Consider the following 5,750-nt stretch of genomic DNA (forward strand, 5'->3'; position numbering starts at 1 on the left):
CGAGAATTTTTTTCGAGATTTTCGAATAACATGACGAAAAAAATAATAGTGTCTTCTTTTTTTCGATAAAGAATTAAAAAAAATATATATATTTCTACACAGATGCATATTTATTTATTTATTTGAATTTATTTATCAACAAAGAGTTACATTACAAAAAAAATATTGGGGTGTAAATATTGTATGGAATGACCCATATGTATGATTATTTTATTGTAGAGGAATGTGAGCACCGTTTCTCCAAAACAAGTGGATAAAAAGTCCTGTAGAAGTTAGAATGGAATCTTTCAATTTGAATAATGTTTGCTTGTTTGCGTTAAGTACATATCGACCCCTTAATGCGACTTTATCGTAAGGGACGAATCATCTAAAACAATTTTTTGGTTGCAAATAGGTTACAAATACGCGTTACAACGTCCTACAAAATCACAGACTTTGAATATTTACCGTTACGGAAATAAAGCAAAATGAATTTTATCTTTGCTGAGACTTTTGAGATCCTATCATTTTATAGTAAGCGACACTGTGTGTATAGAACTTTATTGTAAATACCAGTTTGAACTGTAGTTACAACCAAAGTTCCATCGGCACTTGCTAGAACTGATTGTTTAAAAATCAGCTTCTTTCCCTCATTAAAATTAAGTGCAATCTGCCATTATGATATTGCAGCTGCCATCACTAAGTGCGACGGGGCTCGTCTAGCAGTCTTTTTTAAAAACTCTTGCTTTGCAAAGGGGTTATAAGATTGTAAAGGATATCATAAAGATGAAAAACTGACATTTAAAGGGGCTCATGTTCTTATTTTATGCCCTCGTATAGAAAAAATTACAACTGGATTCGAATTGCCATCTTAACACCAGCTTACACGGCCATATGGATTCATATTTTCGAAATTAATTAATTTTGCCGTTTATCTCCTTTCAAATTGCTTTTATGATTTTGATTTTTTCACTCTAACACGTCAGCCTTCTTTTATAAAATTGCAGTCTTTGATTTTAATCTCTAGATTAAACATTTTCGTTAAGCAGTTTTTTCTTCAATAACTAGGTTTAAAACACACGACTAGTCGAGAAATATAACAACTGATTTCAAAACATGCCAAAAATGTCCCTAATATGAAGATTTTGGCACCAAACCTATTCTGGTCAAAATTTTACTTTTTTCGCATTCTTTACATAAAAAAACTCAAAAAATACCAAATAGTAACGCTTACATGGTCGTTTTAGTTTGTTGGAGAATTGAGTGAGCGTTAACACTGTATCCACGAAGAAAGTTTGGGGATAATCTGGTAGATGCACCGAACAGTTAAAAATTGAAAATACGTTGAGCTTATTCTGCTGATTGCCAGTGCTTATATGTATTTAACTGACTTAAAATTCAGTTTTTCAAACAATGCTTAAAGAACCCGCACTCCGTCGTTTATAAATGTCCAGATTATACAACAAAAAACTATCGCAAGCGCCAATTCTTTCAAAAAATAAATAGTCCTATTGGAAAGCTGCCATTCAATAATGTTCTTGTCCATTTAAATCCAAATAAATTTTTGCACTGTCTAAGAATTAAAAAAAAAACTCTTCTGTAAAATTTTCATTTTGTCGCTTACGATAAAATCGCAATCAGGCGTCGATATGTTATCAAAAATTCGCTCTGAGAAAGGTGTAATTTTTTTAAATGTAAAGCAAGCTTGGGATATTATTCCAAGAAATAACTGTCGAAAACAGCGAAATGATAACTTGAGTGATTTTTGAATAAACTCTACCGAAGCACATTTTTATATCAAACAAAATGGTTTCGGAATGTAATGTAATTCCGGAATAATATTGCCATTTAGCCATAATTACTCATTGGACTTAAAAAAAATTGCCAAAAATAGTGTTCTTTGGAAAAAAACATGCAAAAATAATTTTTTTTTTTTTATATTTTTATATTTTATAGATTTTGAAACGAGAAACACAATCCCACTGTTTAAAAATGAAAAACCATGCAAACCCCCAGAGTCATTTTTTATGATTTGCTTGCAGCTGTGTATCTCTCTATTCTCTAATTCTCTAAGCCCTTTGGAAGCCAAATCATAAGGATTTTGAAGTTAAACTTGGAAATTTCATTCGAAATTTTTGCTCTTTTTTTTTTGTTTCTGAGTCAAATCTCGTACCGAGTGCTCTTGAGTGCTTTTACTCCTTTGCGGACTTTTGTACAATAATTGCACAAATTTGAGGTAGCCATAATAGCTACCCAAAACAACTTTTGAATATTTTTTTTTTTACTTTTGGTATAATGATGGTCGCTCTATGAACCTTGTAATTAATTGTTAATATCTATAATGTACAGACATCGGTCTGTTACAATTTTATTATATGTATAGTAATCCTGAGAGGCCTGAGCAAAAAGTAACTTTCCTAGTATATTCAGCGACCTCGAAAACATATTATAAGATCTTGCAAAACTTAAATTTCCTGAGGTATTTCGCGTGCGCTCGGATTGAAGGACGAGCAATTTTGTGTAAAACAACATGGACTTGAGCGACCTCTAAATTTTTTGTTTTTTTTTGTTATCAATGTATGTTTTTTAATTCTTTTAAATAGGAACACCAATTTGCGTGAGCACTGAGTAATATAAAAAAAAGGATTTCTTGGACCACTCTAATGTACATATGTACAGTATCGGTCATATCTATAGCATGCCATTTCAAAGTGATATTGTGTGCCACTTATGTTTATTTATTTATTTTTAAGAATTTTCAATTAAAATACAGTTTTTTCTCTAACAAACCCCATATAAACCCAAGTTTAACAATTTGAGAAAACTTCAAAAAAGTGCAACAAATTTTCACCTAAGTTTCAAACTTTTTTCTCGGAAGTGTTAGAATTTTTTCGAGTACACAGTTTTTTAGCCACTGCTATTTTATTTCTGACAACGTGCAAATTTCAAGTGGCAACGAATTGCCGTTAATTTTTTAGAATTTTTTTTTGTCGCATTGGCTTCTATATAATGAATAAACTCAATTTATTTGTATATGGATGAAAACTCGCAACACCATTGGCGAAAAAAATTCTAAAAAATCAACGGCAACTTTAGTCACTTGAAACTTGCACATTATCAGACTAAAATTGATTAGGCTAAAAAACTGTGTACTCGAAAAAATTCTAACACTTCCGAGAAAAAAGTTTGAAACTTAGGTGAAAATTTGTTACACTTTTTTGAAGTTTTCTACAAATTGTTAAACTTGGGTTTATATGGGGTTTGTTAGAAAAAGAACTGTATTTTAATTGAAAATTCTCAAAAATAAACATTAGTTGCAAACAATATCACTTCGAAATGGCGTGCTATAGATATGACCGATACTGTATGTAGTGTTATGTTAATACATATCATATACAACATAAATGTGTATTCATATGGATTAATTTTTCAATAAATTTAAAGGTGTATGTATATATGTATGTAAATAGCCATAACAATAGTAAGCCTTTTAGATTATCGCTTTTACATATGTACACATGCATGTGTATACATATGTTTCTTGGCAGTCTGTTCTTCTTTTGTGCAATTCGAAGTTTTTGATTTTCTTAATGGTTAACGTTTAGACAACTCCAAAAGTGAAAACAAACACTTTCGAAACAATGGTAGATTGATATATTTTACTCACTCTTTTTGGGTTTGCCCTTAATTTTGAAATTATTTAATTTTTTGTTTTGCGTTTTCCATTTTTCTGCAATTCCAATTTAAACAATAAAAGACCTTAATTCCGATTCGGTTACGAACACTTTCACAAATCGTAGTCAGCAACGAAGTGACAGACAATACGAAAAAACACGTAGAAGAGGTTAACACAAATACAGCACATGCATTAATTTTTTATTGCCAGCTTCAATGTATGTATGTATATAAAAATGTATACATATTTGACTAACTAGTTATTCGAAACTTTAAAAAGTATCACCGTCAGCGTTTTTCAATTTGATGCGGCAGAATTTTAAATTGTCAAACTTTATGCACATAATAGTTAACTCACAGAACAATGAAGCGTATTTTTTCACATGTACTGCATGTGCATACATATGTACATATATAGATTTGTATGTAATTCATGTACGAGGTACTTATGAGCTAATCACTTAGAATCGTTGATACGTATAGTTTAATTTACTTCGACTTTTAGCTTTTCGCAGAGTTAAGAACGTGATAAAGAATGGAGAAAACAAATGCCAAAAGCGACACAAGAAAGATCAACATCGCAATTTAAACACTCAGCATAAACACAAACACAGAAAATACACTGTCGAGCAAAATACCCTCATATGTACGTAGATAAATATGTACATATGCACATACTTATATCCATACATGTGCATGCATAGGTGTAACTTTAAATTTACTGATGTGGATGTGTGACTAGCAATCGACGACCTGCTCCGCAACTGTTGCTCGCAAGTAAAACTCGTATACGCACATGCTACATAAGTATATAGCATATATGCATGCAAACATACGTGTTATATATATATATGTGTGTATGCATNAACTGTTGCTCGCAAGTAAAACTCGTATACGCACATGCTACATAAGTATATAGCATATATGCATGCAAACATACGTGTTATATATATATATGTGTGTATGTATATGTGTAACTGTATGAATATACTTATACTACGTGTATAAGTATGTACATTAACACTTTGGCTTTGCCAGTTGACACGCACCTCACTTTGCACTTGTTGCAATTGCAATCGTTTGTTGTCGGTTATTGTTGCAATGTAAAAGTGGCCAACAAGTTCATAATTTCAAGTTGTTGCTTTGCTTCTGCCTCTTTGCTGAGGAAAGTAGTCGCAAGTGCAACTGACGTCGCAAAAGAAAGCAAAAAAAAAATCACAAAAGAACGTCTCAACGCGCTGTACACAACCAGAACGATCGACGCTTCCAAGATGACTAAACTCTACTTTATTTCCAAACAAGCTCACTGCCTCTTCGGAGTAGGCACAGTAAATAGTGTACATACATATGAACATTTGTGCATACAAATGTATAGATATGCTGTTGGAATATTGGAGTAATGAGGCTTTCGCACGAAGCGATTTTTCAGGCAACTTTTGCGTTCAACTCACGCAAGGTTGCACGAAAAAAATTGAATGGCTAAAAATATCAAAATATATGAATATATCAAAATATTCGCCATAAAAAGGCGTTTGCATTGTTCAACTTTGCATTCTACTTTTGGTTGAACGGCCTTTCAACAAATCGCTTTCAACAAAGTTGGTCGCCAGCCAACATTCAGCCATTCAACTTTTTTTACGTGCAACCCTGCGTGAGTTGAACGCAAAATCGCCTCGTGCGAATACCTTTTAATGGAGCTCACAGCACTGGAAGAGGACACTTGAAAAACTCGCTGATGATTCAAATTCTCTGACTGGAATTACATCATATGGAATACTCCCTGCTTAAAACTAAGAGCACCGATCGAAGAGCAGAATCCAATAATAATAGCACAACTCTCTTTTAACTCTGGAATATCGCTGGTCTCCCCCAGTTTACCAAACGAGACAGTGTTGCCGTTTTAGTTTATTTACCAAAATTGGTTCATTTTTTCTTTCTTTATCATATTTGTTAATTTGGTAATTTATTTTTCAGTTTGGTATCTTTTTCAAATCGGTTTAAAATGTTTCTTAAATCGAGTAGATCGCTCTGCCACATACATATCGTCGTTTAAAGTACAAAACCGCGTAACTGATATTTGCTGCCAAAAATTGGAT

The 5,750-nt window shown here is 32.4% G+C and overlaps 1 long non-coding RNA gene across 1 annotated transcript; it reads right to left on the reverse strand.

Moving 5' to 3' along the window:
• Nucleotides 1-3,690: 3,690 nt before the first annotated feature.
• Nucleotides 3,691-5,057, reverse strand: LOC108382217 (uncharacterized). The gene is made up of 2 exons (XR_001849670.1): nt 4,704-5,057; nt 3,691-4,276 (listed from the first exon to the last, which is right to left on the reverse strand). It is a non-coding gene; the product is annotated as an uncharacterized LOC108382217 (long non-coding RNA).
• Between the last annotated feature and the right edge of the window lie 693 nt (nt 5,058-5,750).

This window comes from Rhagoletis zephyria, unplaced genomic scaffold (assembly GCF_001687245.7).
Source record: "Rhagoletis zephyria isolate East Lansing unplaced genomic scaffold, Rhagoletis_zephyria_1.1 Rzeph_scaffold_25810, whole genome shotgun sequence".
Classification (NCBI taxonomy): domain Eukaryota; kingdom Metazoa; phylum Arthropoda; class Insecta; order Diptera; family Tephritidae; genus Rhagoletis; species Rhagoletis zephyria.